This window comes from Phyllostomus hastatus, unplaced genomic scaffold, assembly GCF_019186645.2.
Source record: "Phyllostomus hastatus isolate PE091 unplaced genomic scaffold, TTU_PhHast_1.1 phas_contig_34, whole genome shotgun sequence".
NCBI classification, from domain to species: domain Eukaryota; kingdom Metazoa; phylum Chordata; class Mammalia; order Chiroptera; family Phyllostomidae; genus Phyllostomus; species Phyllostomus hastatus.
In genome coordinates this window covers 54,984,225-55,003,220 of record NW_025333857.1, presented here as the reverse complement: position 1 = coordinate 55,003,220, position 18,996 = coordinate 54,984,225, and positions in this window count along the sequence as shown.

Here is an 18,996-nt window from a genome sequence, read left to right as displayed (position 1 = left end):
GCTTGTCCAAAATAAGGCAGACAGTAAGCCAAGACAAGAAGCAGGCAAAGCCCAGATCCTCACTCAGACAGCCTTACCCCAGAGCTCACACCCTTGAGTTCCAAAATGACCCAAAGATGAAGAACAATCAGAAGAAATTTATTTTCTTACAGAACACTGGATATATGGAGGTGAGGGGGAAAAACATTTTTAAAAGTTGTGAATTCCTCATCTTGTACCTCTCAATGCCTAGCATAACATATAGCAACCAGTGAGTAATAAATAAATTTTGGCTAAAGAATAAATGATACTGAGCAATAAAAAAGAGGCAAAACTACAAGAGCAAAAAACAGCAATTCTAACTGGAGGAAACTAGAAATAATCCAGGCCACCAAAAGTGTCTAAACCAGACCTAAAAGAATATGTAGGATTTTAAAAGATATAGAGGAGAATCACAGTGGATAGTACAGTGGATGGTGTATCGGTTATCTACTGCTGCATACCAAATTCCTGCAAAAGTAGATTAAATCAAAAGTGAACATTTATCATCCTTACAGTTCCTGTGGACTTGGCATTCAGGAGCAATCTTCCTGGGCAATATCAACTTGGGATCACTCATGAGGTTTCTGTTAAGGTGTTGGCTGGAGCTTCAGTCTTTTGAAGGCTTGACTAGCAGGAATACACTATTTCAAAGTGATTCACTCACATGGCTGGGAAGTTGGGACTGGTTACTCATGGAGACTTCAGTTCCTCCCCACAATAGCCTTTCTACAGGCTGCTTAGGTGTCTTCAACCACATGGCAACTGGCTTTTCCCAGAGAGAAAGAACAGATCAGGCAGATGCTCTCTTTTTAATGACTTAGCCCTGGAAATCACATAGCATAAATCCTGCCACATTCTATTGTGAGAGGCAAGTCACTAAGTTTGCTCGAAATTCCAGGGAGGGGAATTGGGCTCTGCCATTTAGAGGAAGGAGACATATTTTAAATCCACCACAGAGGCAGCCCGTAGGAAAGCATAGAGTGGGTTCTGGAATGACAAGTTATCCAATGTCCCAGTTAATAGACTTCTGTAACCTGATGACCTCTCTTGTTTTTGCAATTTTCACATCACTCCATCTATTTCATATACTTTGATCCCCTGGTCTTTGTCATTTTGCAGAGAGAATTGTTCAATATCTTTTATGCAGTTCATCCATTCCCCCTTTTTATTTAAATATAGTTCTATTCTTGTGGTTAGTACTAGAAATATAAAAATAAAAAAAGTCATGAACTTTGCTCTCAAGTGTATGGCCCATTTGATAATAATATATGTAGTCCATATAATAATCACATACAATATGCTAAGGGCCATAATAGAGTTATACACAAAAATATAGAATAGACTGATTTTTCTCACGAGAGGGACCTTGTCACCCTACTAAGGCATTTGGACTTCATCTTTACGCTATAAAAGATTTAAGCAGATGTGTGCCAAGATGCAGTTCTGTATTTTAGGAAGACAATTTTGACAGCAGTAGAGAAGAAGGAATTGGTAGAGACTATATGAGCAATGGCATGTGGAATGGTGAGGACGAAATACTCATATACTTGAAATATGTTTATTAGGAACAATTGACAGGGCCCTGTGATTAATTACATGGGCAGAAAAAAAGGTTTGGAATAGATTTCTGGAAGGCACGTGACAGACTCATTAACTAAGAGGAAATACAAGAAAAGATCCAGGTGTTTTTGTAGGGAAGAAACTGAAATAAGTTCAGTTTTAAGCATATTGAGTTTGCATTGTCTTTAGTTACACTGTTGAGGGATATGTCACATAGGTGATAAGAAATATGCAACCAAAGTTTCAAGAGAGAAGTCCCAGCTGGAAATATAAATTTTGTAAATACTGGTATTTGTGGGCTAGTTAAACTCATAGTATTGAAGGAGATCATCTAAAGAGCTTGTACAGTAGAAAAGGTAGCCAATAATGGACCTTGGGGGATACACACCACATAAAGCGTAGTGAAGAAAGAGAAGGCATAAAAAAAAAGAAACAGGGAAAAAGAGAACCCAAGAGGAAGACATTCAAGAGATTTCAAGGTCATGAAACCCACAGGAGAGATTCTCTAGGAAAGAAGATCAACAGAGGGAAAAGAAAATAAAAGGCAGAGAGACATCAAATTGGAAGCAGACTAAATATTATACTTGACAATTGTCAATTAGGAGATTATTAATCACTTAGGCATTTCAGGAAGGTGATGTGGGACAGAACCCAGCTGCAGCAAGTTGAGGGGTGAAAGAGAGGTAATGGAGTGAACACAAGGGTAGGCTACATTCATCAAAAGTCTGAACGTGAAGAACAGCAAAGAGATTGAGTGCTATTGTTATACAGTGGGGCGGTGAAGCAGAATCCATCTAATTCCATCCCAGTAGGGTTGTGTTCTGTGGATCCTGTTTTATTCTCAAGCTAGTCTCAACAAAAAAGAATATGCATTCTTTGGTTTTCACAGCCGCTTCTATCAGAGCATGTCACTAAAGGGAAGCTATTTTAAACAGACAAGAAGAAGACCTAGAACAAACACAGGATGTCACCTTCAGGATACAATGCCAGTGATCCAATGAGCAGAACCTGGATTTACCAGCCTGCTCATTACATTTAATGGACAGAATCCTCTCTCAATTCTCAAAGGAACTAACTGGTCAAAAATTTATAACATTTTTAAGGTAAGTGAAGGTCAACCGATTATTAATGAAAGCAACCAAAAAAGAGGGAAGTATGTGTTTATTTGATTTATGGAAATCTTCCCTTTTTTCTAGGGATGCAGCATAGGCCTATGATTATAAGAATCTTAGATTCACAATTTGTTGTTTTTTTTAACAGGGCAGTATTTTCATCATTTATCAAGACATTCATAAGAAGAATCAGAATCAAAAAGTAAACTTCCACACTGATAGACAAAAGGACAAAACCTGGAAATTCAAAAGGTAGTGGAGCGCCTTTGAATCATTATAATTAGCCCTCTGGTGGGTAAATCTGGGCATCTTACCACAGGTTCACCAATCACTCTCAGTTATCAGAAAAAAACACAGAAACAGAGGGGCAATCTCCAAGGAATGTAAGACCCATTTTAAAGAGGTCTTACCAAGAGTCAATTCATTTTTTCCTCCCTTAGTGAACATAATATAAGAAGTGAATAGGACATATAAAAAATAGAAGGGAATACTGCCCATCATTCCAATATTCTAACATAATAATTGTGATATTTAGGTGCTTCTTTTTAATAACAATAGAAATAATGATGATTGATTACATTTCTTTATTTCCTAAATATTAACCAATCATTTATCTTGTGCCAGAGACTGTGTTAAATGCAGTCAAACAAAACAATCCTGTTCCTGACCTTGTGTACCTTGCATTCTGAAGGGAAAGCAGACATTGGAAAACTAAAATATATACTTATTTGACTACAATTGGGATTGATGGCATGAAAAAGAAGTATAGAGTATTAAGAATTGTTAGCCAGACCTCCCCAACTGCTTTCTCTTTATAATATCCTATCCTTTACCACCTAAATAAAACAACACACACGCCTTTCTGATTTGACTGCAAATCCTGCCGCTGCATGAATATTCCTGAGAAATCCCTGGGCAGCTGCTTACGAGCCCTGGTTGTCTCCTATTATCCCAAATTTCCTCTAAATCCCCTTGGGCCTCCTCTTTAGCCTACACCATGCCGGCTCTCTCTGATTGATGTCACAACCACGGAGGGGTCCCTCATTCTTTAAGGCAGCATTTATAGTATAAGGCTAATAATGCGTTAGTCATTAATAGAACTCTGTTACAATTTTGCAATGAGTGAAGAGGAGAAAGAGGAAAGAGGAAAATTAAAAGAGGAATGACTGAATTGTTAGCCTTCTTTGCATTCGCTACCCACCTACACACCTTGTCACAAGGAATCTCCTGCTGGATTCTCCCCTCTCATTAGTCTCTTAACTCCTGCCATCTTCCTAGGATCTGTATTTACTCAGAGCCAGGTCCTTCCTACCATTTCCTTTCCTCTTTCCAAGGCCAAAGCTCCTTACAGAACTACTGATCAGAAATGCACTCTGATAAAACCAAAGTGATTGTACAGCCAAAAAGCTTCTAATACTCTTTATTATTTTACAGAAGACCTTAGTTACCTTAATCTACAGTTCTTCATCACATCAAGCTCAAATCATGTTGACTTTCACAGAAAAAGTGTCATTCTAAACAAAATATTGGGTTTCTCCTTGAGAATAATTTCTCAGCACCCCTAGAAAACAGAAGTGGTTCAAGTCACTTTATTGCTGTTGTTCAAAAGCAATTTTTCCTTTCACCTGTAACAATCCATCAGTGGAAAAATATGAGCTCTTTGTAAACGAGGGAGTGCAAATTTAAAAGGTCATTCTGATCTAAACCCTGGGCAAAGATTTAGGCATAAAAATTCCCAACCCAGAGTTATATTTCATCATGAAAAGAAAAAGTAGAAGCGATCTAAATGTCCAACAACAGAAAAAAATGATTAAATAAATTATGGTAAAATTATTTGATAGAATATTATGTAGCCATTCAAGCAGCATTCATTTAGACTTATGACAATATAAAAAATTGCAGGTTATAATACTAACTTAAAAATGCAAGATTCTGAGTTTAACATAGGACTTAATGTCAAATATTCAAAATGTATGAGTTCCTAAATCCTGAAAAAGTAGAAGAGTAACTTGTGTGACTGTCTTCCTCCCAGCACCCCCAAATCCATCGCACTGACACTAAATCAGAGAGAGGAGAGCAAACATCTGAACACTGTAAGAACCCCCCATGAGGAGGCTGAAGGAGGTAGTACTCCGAGGAAGGAAGGTGCTGGGGGTACGCTGACAGATTAGGTGGATTACTACTCCAGGTGTAATAGAGGGTGAACTAGAAGATAGCTTTTATATTCTGCTCCCAATATTGTCTTGAAAGGATTATGACTTCCATATTACCCCTATAAGGTCAAAGTCATGGGGTCAACAGGACAATAACAGGGAAGACCCAAAGTCCTGTTGGGGTGACGGGCCAGGGAGAAAAGGCAGGGCTGGGTCAGCAGCCGTCCTACTCCAATTTAAGGACTGGTGGATTATAATCCAGGACAATGGCTTTCAAAATGTTGGAAGTTGATCCACACTAAGAAATTCACTTCTTTTTCCCAGTACATAGATCTGTGTGTGTAATGATATAGAGGTATAGAGCTGAAACAAAAGTTTCACCGAACAGTACTTATATCTATTAACTGTGATGTACTCTAAAATTTTCTATTATATTCAATTCTACCTTATTTTTTAAACAGTGATTACGTTCCACTAAACACTCAGTCTGAAAACCACTGATCCAATGCAATTATTTTTACTCAGTGCTATAATATTTCTACCAAATAATTTAAGGAAAAAAAATCTCTGACCAGAGATGTTGCCAGGTAGAGTAGTGACAAAGAAAGGAAGGATAGCCAACAATTTTTCCCTTCTTCTTGGATTCACCTGGAAGAATGTAACATAGAGGTTACACACTGGCCTCTTCCCCAGTATACATTAAAAGACAGAGTAGTTAGTGTTCCAAGGAAAACATAGGCTCAAAAGCCAAAATAAGTAGACATTTGAAGTTGATAATATTTATTTTTTAAAAAAATAAGCATAGTGAGTATCACTTGACACATGTAGCACAATTATAGGGACGTATACATAAATATTTTAAATTAAGCATAGTAAATATTCTCAAAGGAACAAAGGAAAATATTGAGTAAATAAAACAGAAATAAGAAGTCATAAAAAGAACCAAATGAAATACTACCTATGTAAAACATAACCAACAAAATAAAGAGTGTAAATAAGTAGAATAAACTGTAGAGTGGGTATTGTTGATGAATGAATTAGTGAGATGTAAGATATGACTAACAAGCTCTTCCAGAAAGCAGTGAAAAATAATGACATAAAGACATGAAAGAAAAGTCAAGATCATGCATATGAAAACTGGAAACCGCTAAGTTCCAAATAATAGGAGTCCCAGGAACATATGGAAAAAAATAAGGAAAGAAATAAAAAGATAAAAACTTCCAGACTGAAAAAAAAAAAACAAAGATGAAATATGTTTAACTTATAGGCTCAACAGGGTGCCAAACAAAATATAGAAAAACCCAACTGATGCATATTAAAATAAATTTTAGATTGTTAAAGACAAAAAGAAAATTAGGTAGATGACTAGATTTTACAAAGGATTCCATGAAGGAGTTGCAGATAACCTACCAAAGAAAAACAATCACAATATCACACTTCTCAGAGAAACATTGCTGTGAGAGAGAAACATTGATCAGCTGCCTCTCATAGGCTCCTGACTAGGAAATGGAACCTGCAACCTGGGTATACGCTCTGACCAGGGATGGAACCCACAACCCTGTGGTGTATAGGATGACACTCCAACTAACTGAGCCACCCAGCCAAGACTTTGCTATTGTTATTTATTAATTATTGTATTATTTTCCATACAAACAACTGTAAAACTACTTTTGCCAAACCTTGCATAAAGCTGCACAAACTATATAAAACATGAGTCTTTAGACACTGAGCAACAATAAAATAAATATATCTCCAGTGAGACTAATATGAGAGAAGTGAATTATCCATATCAGAAATGATGAGGATACATCATTACAAATCCTACAGATACTGAAAGGATAATATGCAAATTCGGAGAACAACTTTATGCTAAAAAATATCATATCTCAAATGAAATAATCAAATACCTTGAAAGACACAAACTACCAAAGCTTACTGTCCAAAAGTCTTCATTTTGTCTTTGTTTTTGAACAATGTTTCCACTAGGTTTAGAAATATAAGTTGGCAATTTTTCTTTCATTACTCATGTTAAAAACCATGTTGCCTCCCTCCCCAAGCATGTTAAAGTTCTAATCCTCAGTGCCTGTGAATGTGACCTTATTTGGAAATGGGGTCTTTGCAAATGAATCAAGCCATTACGGTGGATCCTACTTCATAGTGACTGATATCCTCATACACACAGACACACAAGAAAAAAAATGCATTGTGATGATGGAGGCAGAAGTTAAAGTTTTATTCAAGCCAAAGATTGCAAGAAACAGCACAAGAAGCTAGGAAGAGGCAAGGAGGGAATCTGTCTTACAGGTTTCTGAGGGAGCATGACCCTGTCAACAACTCGATTTTGGACTGTTAGCCTCTGGAACTGTGAGACAATAAATTTCTCCTTTTCAAGCCATTTTGATTGTGGGACTTCGTTATATAAGCCCTAGGAAACTAACTCACAAACATTAAGACATTTTCTTCTCTTTTGCTATTATTCTCATTTTTTGTTCTCTGTACATAATATATCCTTTTTCTTTTGCTGCTTTTAAGACTTTTCTCTTTGTCTCTGACTTTGAACAATTTGATTATACTGTCCCTGGTGTAGTTTTATTTCTTGTGAGTCAAGTTTATTGAACTTTTTGTTTCTGAACCTTTGAGTGCCTTAGATCAACACAAAATGTGGTCTTGCATTTGCACATTTTGAGGCAAGCCAGAACCAATGCTTATTCTAGAGATACTTACTCCCCACTACTGAGGCAAGAGCCTTTGCTGTACTCTCCCCAAGGCCCCATGAATGTTGAGGCTTTCCCATCTGGCTGATTTACATGGTCTGTATTCCTGGCTTTGTGTGAGCATTTGGACACTGTTATTCTAATGCTTTCAGTGCTTTCTTTACCCAGCCTCACATAGTTTCCTCACACAACGTGCTTATCCATTCTCTCCTGAACACTCAAAGGAAACCTTCTGAAGATCTCCAGAGAACTCTCTGTGTGCAGCTTTCCTCTCTCTGGTACTCTGCCCTATGAACACAGGCTGCTACGGTCTCTTCAACTCAGGAAGTCTGCCCGTCTGTGTCTGGGTCCTTCCTCCTTGTGCCATAGCCTGAAACCCCCGACTGCAGTAAATCAGGAAAACATAGCACTCAGCTTGTTTATGTTCTACCTGCCCTTTGTTGCCTCATGCCCAGCATCTTGAAAACTGTTGCTTCATACACTTCCTCCATTTCTAGTTTTTTCAGGTGGAGGCTAAATCCTGCCTCTGTTAACCTGCCTTAGATAAAAACAAAAGTCCTGATCTGAATGGTAAAATCGTTGATGTCTCCACATAATATGCTTAATCTTTCCTCTATCCCCTTGAATATATAAAATAGAGTTATAAGAACTGTTTTCATGTATTCATCTACTAGTTCTATCATCTGTGTCATTTATATATTGTTTCCTGTTGACTAATTTTTCTCCTCTTCATGAGGAGTATTTTTATGCTTCTTTGTATACCTGGTAATTTTTTTAATTGAATACCAGACATTTTGAATTTTATCTTGTTGAGTCCTAGATATTTTTGTATTCTCATAAATATTCTTGAGTTTTTCTCTGGGATGCAGTTAAGTTCTTTGTGATATTTTTGAGGTTTTATTTTAAGCTTTGAGAAGCAAGAGCAGAGCAACATTTACTGGATGGCTAATTATACTCCACTATTCAGGCAGTACCACTCTCAGTTCTTTACACTCTGTTCCATGAATTAAGAGTGTTTTTTTCTACTTGAGTGGTGAAAACACAAATTATTCCTGTTCTTGGCTGAGCTCTAGAGATTGTTGCCTCTAATCCAGTCATTCTCAACTGGAGACAATCTCTCCCACCCCCAAGCATCAGGGAATATCTGGCAATATCTCGACATAGTTTTGGTTTTTACAGCTTAGAGAAAGGTTCTATTGGCATCTTGTGATTAGAGACCAGAGATGCTGCTAAATATTCTATGATGCACATGACACCCTTCCCAACAAATGATGTGGACTAAACTTCAACAGTACCAGTGTTGAAAAATTCAATTCAAACCCTTTCCGATAATTTTACTCAAGTTCTGGGACAGAGGTATCTTTAAGCAGACAAAACCAAAAGAACCTCTAGCTGATCAATCATGATTCATCATATTTCTGTGTGAATTAAATATACTTCCCTCCTCTAACCACACATGCTGCCTGACATGCCCTTTGTCCCTCGGAGGGACACCCTTTTTTGTAGAAGCCAGCATCTAGCAGCTTGTAACGTTCCATTATGTCTGGTCTCCCCATTGTCCCACCATGTGCCTATTTTTCTCTGTGCACCCTCAGAGCCTGGCATGCAAGGTGGACATGGCTCAGGGGCCACTTGAGGGTCTGCAGAGTGACAAGCAACTAATATTCAATCTGCAAGAACCTAAAACCTAGTTGTAGATCTGATGATCATATAATTTATCATCCAAACCAAGACACTTCCAGATGAAAGGCAGGGTTGCAAAAATCATCCAGGATGTTTCTGGGAAACTGGAAACCTTCTAATCACTCTAGTTAAAGAGAAATGGTGGCTAGGGCGGCCCTGTGAACAATATTTGATTTCTCTTTCAAGATTTTCTACAACCTTGGAGGATATTTCCTGGTTAATTTCTTTTTTCATAATCTGATAATTTAAACAAGAATGGACTAAAATTACAAATTCCTCAACAAAACTAGATTTACTATTGAGATTTTGTTAAAAGATTTTGAGTAAATGGAAAAGTGATCTCTCTGAATCTGATTTTCACACCCTTTAGTCAACCTGGTAAGAAATAGGATGATGTAATTTATGAGGAAAATGTAAGAACTTTTTCATTTGGATAAATAACTAGTGCCAAGATAATGCTGAATGATGACAGAAACAAAGGATTCTTCTATTCTCCCAAAGAGCTCCTCAAAACATGATTGAGATGAACTTTTATGTTCTGGGCTCATACATATTTCTTTGGCCCAGAGGACAGAAGAAAGGAAGGATTGCCTCATTAAGCAGTGTATCCCAGGGTATCCATGAAAGAGAGGGCTGCCTGCCGAAGTAATCCCCTAGGCTTAGGGAAGAACTCCATAATCATCTAGTTCATGTGAGACCTATACTCTGATGGTAAAACCTAGGTGAACTGAAGGCTTCTAGGAAATACTAATGTCATATACTAGTTTCAACCATGCCCAACCATTTGCTCCTTGGATCCAGTCAGCAGTGTTACAGTCTCTGGACCTCTCTTTTCCCTCAGTGTGTCAGGGTTCCCACCATGCACTAAACTTCGCAGTTCATTCCCCCATAGTCTCTCCTGCTGCCTCATACAAAGATGCCTTCAAAGTGGGCAGCCTATATCGCACTATACAGCACCTTTGGGCTACCTCCATCTGAAGTTCATGTGCAGGTAAAAAAGTTCCTAATGGTCTCAATGGTGAGGATAAGGTCTCTACAGGAACTGCAGGAAATGAAAAAAAAAATGTTTCCCCCACTTATCTGAATAAGTTGCCCTTAAACGTGGCTTAGAAATTCACAAGAATGCAGCTGGAAGTTGGCAACTCCAAACTTCTACACAGACTGAGGCCTCCAAAGTTTCCCCATCCAGAGCAGGTAGAGTCGGGCAAGAGCTGCAATTTTGTGTCTCCAACAAGGAAGCGGCCCCAGAAGGTGGCCATTTTTGCTACTACCTGTTAGACCGGAAACAACATAGTAATGTGTTCATTCATAGATTATATTAGTTGATGGTTTGAAAACTTCCTCACTGTCCTACCAACTTAAACATCAAAAACCACAAGTTTCTTTTGTAAATATTTCCTTAACAAGGTCAAGAGGTCACTTACTTTCAAAAACCTGAAATTTAACAATTATCAGAATCGATATTTCAGATTTTTTGTCAGTAGCCTAGGCAATGGTAATCTTCATTTTTTCCCTTGTGTTTTTTTTAATTTGAGGTTTATTAGGAGTTATTTATATTTAATGTGTCCAATGTACATACCAAATGTTCTAAGTATGAAAATTTTCTCAATTAAAAGATAAAGCCTTCATTTTAAAAATCCTATATATCTGAAAATGAAACAACATGGTATTAAATAATCCTTGAATTTAAAGGATTATTGGTAGAGAAATTAGAATATACATACAATTGAATGGCAATGAAATATAATATGCCAATATTTATGGTACACAGCTAAAGAAGCATTTACAAGTAGATAGGTTGATATACACTTTATCTCAAGAGAATGATAAGATTTATAAAAATAATTATAAAAACAGAATGATTTAAGAAAAAAACAAGCTAAGGTTTTCATGCATGAAGTTGACAAAACCCAAGAGAGTGTGTATTTTAAGAAACACAAAGGCAGTAAACAATAAAAGATAAGTGTATAAATCAAGGAAAGAAGGTTGTGGGAAGACAAGCTTAATAAAACTAAATCTCATTCCTTGAAAAAATTGAATAGTAGACTTTCTTAGCAAGTATCAGCAAAGCAAAAAGGTGAGGATATAAATAATGAAATATAGAATTTTAAAAAATAACTACAAATAAAAACTTTCAAAACTATAAAATATTATGAACTATCCACTAAGTAATTTGAAATATAGACAAAATAAGCATATTCCTGCAAAAAATATTATGACATGCCAAAACTGGTTCACAAAGAAATAAAATATTTGACTAGACTAATTAGCATAAATAGTTAAAATAACAAATTTAAAAAAGATCTCTCTACTGGAAAAATTCTAGGCTTACAGAGCCTTATTGGTTATTCCTACTGAGTTTTTAAGGAACGAATTATTCTGTCTTATACATATTGTTCCAGAAAAGAAAAAAGTGAGAAAACTGTATAGATTATTTTATGACTAATATCATGCTGATTCTCATACAAAATAAATATGGTATCATAATCACAGTTGGCATTTAGATAGCACTTACTATGTGCCAGGTATTCTTTTAAGTGTTTTCCATATTTTAACTCATTTATTCCTCAACACAAGTTATAATTTAGTTATCGTAAACATTAATCTCATTCTACAGAAAGGAACAATGAAGCCAGAAAGGTTTATTGCTTTCTCAGATCACATACCTAGAAAGTGACCAAGCTGGAATTGAAATCAAGGTAGTTTAGTTATAAATCTGCACTCTTAAAGCATTATGTGACACTTCTGAAGAAAGAAATTAATGGCCAAATTAATATCGCAGAAGCAAAAATATTAGCTAACAGTTTCTGGTAGTGTACGTAAAACAAAAGACATCACAACCAGGTAAGGTTTATCCCAAGAATGCAAAGATGGTTCAGCAACAAATAATTTCAAGAAAAAGCAACACTTGAACTAAATTGAGCAAAATCTTAGACACAGCAAAGACCATGAAGTGTACCACCAATTTATGGCAAAAAAAACTCTTAGCAAACTAGGAATTGATGAGAACTTCATTAACATAGAACATGTTACATCTGAAAACTCACCTCATATTTTACTTATTAAAGGAAGTTTAAGAATATAAATAAGACAAAGATGGTTTTTAGCATTTACTGTTATGCTCGGGCATAGTCATTGCATTAAGAAAAGAAATAACAGATGTGAGGTCTGTAAGAAAAGAAATAAAATAATTAATACTTGAAAATACCATGATCATCTATACAAAAGAAAAAATATTGGAATCACAAGCTGTCAGAATAATTGTAAGAGATCAATGAGGTTATCAAATACAAAGTAAACACATTAAATATAGATAACATTTTTCTTTCCAGGATTTGTTAAATAGAATTATTGTCAAATATAAGATATCATTAGATATAACAAGAAAAATTACAATTATCTGGGATTAAACTTAAGTATACAGAGGCCTCATGGAGGTGTCTTTAATTCGTGTGCTGAGATACATAACATAAGATATGTATAAATGGGGAGAAAAATTTTGATCTTGGAAGAATACTTTATATCATAAAATGTGAATTTCTCCTAAAATTAACCTAAAAATTAAATCCCAAATTATATTTCAGTTAGGTCTTTAAGGAACTCAGGTTATATTAAAATTTGTGTGGAACAAAAATAGTGCCCCGGCTGGTGTGGCTGAGTGGATTGAGTGCCAGCCTATAAACCAAAAGGTTGCTGGTTTGATTCCCAGTTGGGGCACATGCCTGGGTTGCAGGCCAGGTCCCCAAGTGGGGGTGTGTGAGAGGCAACCAATCTATATGTATCTCTCATACAGCAATGTTTCTCTCCTTGTCTTTCTCCCTTCTTTCCCCTCTCTCTGAAAATGAAAAATCTTTTAAAAAATGAAAACTGGCTATGATTAACTACTGTATGTTGCCCTGCATAATGTGTAGTTTTGCCCAAATTTTTGAAGGAAAAATAAAGATGTCCATTATGCATGGGTATAATGATTACATACCAAGAGTATAATAATGGGTATAATAATCCCATGTATAATGTAAACAAAAACATTGGTGTGCATTATGCATGGTGAAATATGGTAAGTCAAATTTGACAAAGTTAAGAGGGAAGACATGCTTTCCACATATGATGATTTATACAAAGCTGTTGTAAAAAAATACATAACAAGAACAAATAAATTAATTGAGGAGAGTAGATGGTTCTGAAACAGACCTATGAATTTATAGTAACTTATATACAATAAAGGTAGCACTACAAAGCAGTATGGAAAAGCCTGAGCCCTGGATAGTGTAGCTCAGTGAACTGAGTGTGGGCCTGCCAATAAAAGGGTCACTGCTTTGATTCCCAGTCAGGGCACATGCCTGCATTGCAGGCCAGGTCCCCAGCAAGTGGCACGCAAGAGGCAACCATACATTGATGTTTCTCTCCCTTTCCCTCTCTCTCCTTCCCTTCCCCTCTCTCTAAAAATAAATAAATAAACTCTTAGAAAAAAAAAAAGAAAAGCCAGATTCGTAGATGGCATCAGAAATAACTAGCCTAGTGCATAAAAAAAAACACTAAAAACTAGACCTCTACTTTATACCATATACAACAGTGGTGGCAGGTGGATTAAAGATGTAGATGAAAGATATAACAATAAGGTCAATATGATTTAATTTAGGAGGATATTTGTATACCCAGGGATGGGATAAACATATAAAACAAAACTCTGAGAGCTTAATCCATAAGGCAGAAATAAAAAATAGGTTTTATTACATACAAATTATGAATATCCACTTAATGGGAAATACCCTTGAAAATGGTAAAAGACATATGACATATGGAAGAAAATACTTTCATTATCTAAAAACAACAAGAAACTATTATCCAGAATTCACAGGTTGTGCAAAGAATTCTTAAGTCAATAATGAAAGAACAGGAAACCTAGCCAAAAAATTGAATAAAGATGAACTAGCAATATGCAGAAGAAGAATTACAACAGCCCAGCAATCATCTGAAAATATGCTCAAATTCATTTGTATTTACAGAAATGCATATTTCAACAATGAGGGACACAGAAGAAGGGACATCAGTACAGATTGCATGGGCATTAAAAGGATAATAAAAGATACTATGAAGAACTCTAGGCCCACATATTTGATAATCTAGATAAAATGAATGACTATCTTAAGACACAATATGCCAAAACTCGCAAAAAGAAATTATGTCATTGTGCATTAGTCCAACCCCATAGAAAGAACATCAATCATTAACTTAAAGGTAAACTGCAGACTTTGGGCAGTTATAACGTGTCAATGTAGGTCATCAATTGTAACAAATGTATCACTCTGATAGAGGATGTTGATAATGGGGGAAGCTATACATGGGTCAGGGCAGGGCAAATATGGGAAATCTCTGTACCTTCATTTTTGCTGAGAACTTTAAACTTATCTAAAAATTAAAGACTTGACTTTTTCTTTAAAAAGTTAATTATGAGAACAAATTGGACAACATGTACAAAATGGACAAATTCCTAAAAACATAAAATCTTCTCATACTAAATCAGGAAGAACCAGAGAATCTGAACAGAGAGATTACAACTGTGAAATCAAAGCAGTAATCAAAAAACTCCCAACAAACAAAAGTCCTGAACTGGATGACTTCACAGTGAATTTTACCAAACATTCTAAGCACTAACACCTCTCTTTCTCAAACTATTCCAAAAAATTCAAGAGGAGAAGACTCCCAAGCTCATTTTATGAGGCCAGCATTATCCTAATACCAAAACCAAATAAAGACACTACAAAAAAATAAAATTATAGGCCAATATCCCCAATGAACATAGATGCTAAAATCCTCAACAATATATTAGCAAACCATATGCAGAAATACATCAGAAAGATAATACACCATGATTGAGTGGGATTTATTCCAAAGATGCAAGATTGCTATAATATTTGCAAATCAATAAACATGATACACCACATAAACAAAATGCTGGATAAAAATCACATGATCATATTAATAGATACAGAAAAAGCATTCAATAAAATCCTGCACTTATTTATGATAAAAACTCTCAGCAAAATGGGAATACAGGTAATATACCTAACATAATAAAGGCTATCTATGACAAACTCACTGCTAGCATCATACTCAATGGGCAAAAACTACAAGACAGGGTTTTCTGCTTTCACCTCTCTTGTTCAACATAGTACTGGAAGTCCTAGCCATAGCAATAAGACAAGAATAAATAAAAGGCATCCAAATTGGAAAGGAAGAAGTAAAACTGTCTTTATTTGCATATGACATGACACTATATATAGATAGCCCTAAAGATTCCACCAAGAAACTACTATAACTGATAAATGAATTCAGTAAAGTAGCAGGAAACAAAACTAATATACAGAAATCATTTGATTTTTACATGCTAATAATGAACTATCAAAAAGGGAATTTAATTTTAAAAACAATCCTAATTGCAATTACTTCAAAAAGAATAAAATACCTAGGAATAAATTTAACCAAGAAAATAAAGAACATGTCATAGGAAAATTATAAGAAAATGAAAAAGACATTGAAGAAGATACAAATAAGTGGAAGCATGTACCATGTTTATGGATAGAAAGAATTAACATCATTAAAATGCCCATACTACCAAAAGCAGTGTAGAAATTCAACACAATTCCTATCAAGGTATCAATGAAGTATTTCACAGAACTAGAACAAATATTTCAAACATTTATATAGAATCACAAAAGGTCCTGCATAGCACCAGTGATCCTGAGAAAGAAGAATAAATTTGGAGGAATCACACTATCTAATATTAATCTGTACTATAGGGCCATAGTAATCGAAGCAGCATGGTGCTGGCATAAAAACAGACACAAAGATCAATAGAACAGAATAGAGAGCCCAGAAATATACTCACACCTTTACAGACAGTTAATATTTGACAGAGGAGGCAAAAACATACACAAGTTAAAGACAGTTTATTCAATAAATGATGTTGGGAAAATTGGGCAGATACATGAAGAAAAATAAAACTAGATTGCCTTCTTATGCCACACACAAGAATAAATTCAAAATGAATTAAATACTTAAATGTTAGACTTCAAACTATAAAAACCCTAGGAGAAAACATAAGCAGTAAGATCTCAGACATTGTTCATAGCAATATTTTATATGACATATCTCCTTGGGCAAGGGAAACAAAAGAAAAAATAAACAAATGGGACTACATCAAACTAAAAAGGTTTTGCACAGTAAAGGAAATCATCAGCAAAATGAAATGATAACCCACTGAACAGCAGAAAATATTTGATGATACATCTAATAAGGGGTTAATATCCAAAATTTATAAGGAACTTATAAAACTCAATACCAAAAACAAAACCCAAAACAATCCAATTAAAAATAGGCAAAGGACCTGAATAGACACTTCTCCAAGGAGGACATAGAGATGGCCAGTAGACATATGAAAAGATATTCAGGTCATGTCACTAATCATCAGTGAAATGCAAATCAAAACCACAATGAGATCTCACCTCACACCTGTCAGAATGGCTATCATCAACAAATCAACAAACAACAGGTGCTGGTGAGGATGTGGAAAAAGGGAAACTCTTCTGCACTGTTGGTAAGAATGCAGATTGGTGGAGCCACCATGGAAAGCAGTATGGAGTTACTGCAAAAATTTAAAAATGGAACTGCCTTATGACCCAGTGATTCCACTTCTGGGATTTTATCCAAAGAAACCCAAAACACATATTTAAAAGAATATATGCACCCCTATGTTCACTGCAGCATTATTTACAATAGCCAAGATTTGGAAGTAGCCCAAGTATCCATTATTAGATGAGTGTATAAAACAGCTATGGTACATTTACACAATGGAATTCTATTCAGCCATAAAAAAGAAGAAAATTCTACCCTTTGTGATAGCATGGATGGACCTGGAAAAGATTACACTAAGTGAAATAAGCCAGTCAAAGAAAGACAAATACCTTATGATTTCATTCATATGTGGAATCTAATGAACAATCTGAGCTAACAAGCAAAATAGAGACACGCTTATAGATAGATGCAGGCTGACAGCTCTGAGGTGAAGGTTGTGAGGTAGAGGGATCAAGCAGAAAAGGAAATATGTCACAGAAATAGACAACAGTGTGATGATTGCAGGAAGGGGTGGTGGGTGGGCGTGTATGAGGGTATACAAGGCATAAATGGCAATGGAAAATATACAGTAAAAATGAACTATTAACAAAGTTAGTCAATAAAACTTAAAAAATCAAAAATTAGAAAGCTGGCTAGTACCAAGTGGTAGAAATCACATCACAATACAGGACACCACCTACAATGGTGCTGGGAATGTTGACAAGTACAATCATCCTTGTGTGCAATCTGGCAATAATTTGATTAAATGTACATATATCCTTTGGCCCAATGATTCCACTACTGGGTTTATATCACATGTAAAAAATCACACGGGTCAATAAGAGAACATGTTCAAGAATATTTCATTGAGTTATTTATAATAATGGTGAGTTTGAGGTAATTTAGCTGCCTATCACCTCAAATAGAGATAAGTAAAATATACTGAATACATATTATGGAGTATGTAGCATTTTAGAAGCTATAAACTATAAATGCACAAAACAATATGAGTACATCTAAAATCAGAATACTGAATGAAAAGTAAGAGAAAACATTGCAAGGATCATTGTTGATGATGTTGCATGAATTGAGGAGTACAAAAAACACTTTCTACTGGAGGGCCTAAATATAATAGTGAAGTGTAGACTTTTAAACTATGTATTTATATTCATATATTATTGGTATAAATTCATATATGTGAAACATTTATGTTTTATATATTTTTTAATATATATAAAATTAAACAATATACAGCCAACAAAAAGGTGAGTTGTTCATTATGTGTTGATGATCTCCAAACTGTGATAAGTACAATATGCAAGATGTAAAATAAGGCATATAGGATAATACTTATATAATATACATAGGTTAATGTGTATATGTACAATATTCACTTATAAATATATGTATATATATTGAGAGAAAAAAGAGAAAGAAAAATAGGAAACTGGTACCTATAGTTGTCTCTGGGATAGGTATAGGAGACAGGAATAAAAGATGGACTTATCTTTAACTCTATGCCCTTCTGCAATTTTCAAATTATATTCTGTTTTCATGTATGTCTTAATCAGAGTAAAAAATCAAAATGATTACAAAAATAAAACAAAATTAAAATATGTGCATATGCTGAGACAAAATCCTGCCATGATTTACCTACCTATCTTTCCTTCCAGGCTGCGATATCAGTTATATATAAGATGTCAGTTATATTCATCTTTGTGTCTCCTAAAACAGTTCCTGCCACATAATAGGTAGTCAGTGAATGTTGAAAAAAAGGAAAGAAGAAAAAGACAAAAGGAAGAAAGAAATTAAAATGCAGTGGATGAGAAATGGAAGGTTATCAATTCCCTCTTCACATATATCTCTGGTGATGGGGTGGAGTATAGATGTGAATATGAAAGCAGGCTGACAGTTTGGAAGCTATTTCAATAGTCCAGATTCTGAGAGGCCTAACCTGGGTATTGCCAAAGAGCCAAAGGCTGTTGCCAAGCTCTTTTCTTTGACCTCGCTTGAGGCTGCCTCATTCACCATCATAAATTATGTATGTATTCTAAGACAGAGGGGATGAAGAGAGTTCACCAGGTGCCATCAGAAGCAACAGTAGACTAAATGATAACTTGAGTCTACCATGGTTTTTTC